Source organism: Curcuma longa, chromosome 4 (assembly GCF_044706935.1).
Source record: "Curcuma longa cultivar G26 ecotype Majalengka, Jawa Barat chromosome 4, ITB_CL_G26_1.1, whole genome shotgun sequence".
Classification (NCBI taxonomy): Eukaryota; Viridiplantae; Streptophyta; class Magnoliopsida; order Zingiberales; family Zingiberaceae; genus Curcuma; species Curcuma longa.
Window position 1 is genome coordinate 65,544 of NC_133864.1, and position 861 is coordinate 66,404.

The window sequence follows — 861 nt, forward strand, 5'->3', positions numbered from 1 at the left end:
GAGTTCAAATCTATTTTACAATTAGAAAAATAGATTTAGACTGACCCGACTAGAGGATATAATATCGAGGTAGAGTTAGAGGAGTTGTTTGGACTACCTGCACCTCCACCTCCACTTACGACTGACCAGAGGCTGACCCGACTAGAGAAGTCTTTACAGGCTTCCAGTAGATGATGATCGATCGATTGGATGGTCAGGATGCGAGCATATCAGAGTTGTTGGAGATGGTTAGAGCATGGGGGCATCCACACCACCACCACCTCAGTAGATGTTTTGTTTTGACTTATTAGACCTATTGACTTGGACTTAGTAGACTTATGGACATATTGGACACTGGACTAGCTTGTACAGTTTTTTACTTCTGCATAGTTCGGTTTTTACAGTTCAACATTTATATGCAATTTTATTCTAACTTTGCTTGGTAGACTAAAAAAATACAAGTTTTTCAAAATTCACATCTTTGGATTTTTAAATCTATTATAAAATAGTTTTTCAAAAAGCTTATTATTTTATTTTAAAAAAATCTATTTTCAACCTTTTTCTTTTATTTTCAAAAGTAAGGAATGAATGTTTTAGCCTTAGACTAGAATCAATTCCCCAGAAAGCATGTACCTATAGATCTAGGTGGAGCATCTCACAAAGCACACTAGATACCTTGCTTGTGTTTATGAAACATAGACTGGTGTGAGATGCATAGGATTCTAGACTAAGTATAAGATGCCTAAATCAGTGCATCGAACCTTATTTGGGCTTTAAAATATATTGATCAAGTTAAGTGTTCCTAAGTTTAAAACTTAATGGAATGATACACTTATACTTGGCTAACTGGGTCAAGGTACTACTTTTTAGTAATTAGCTAAA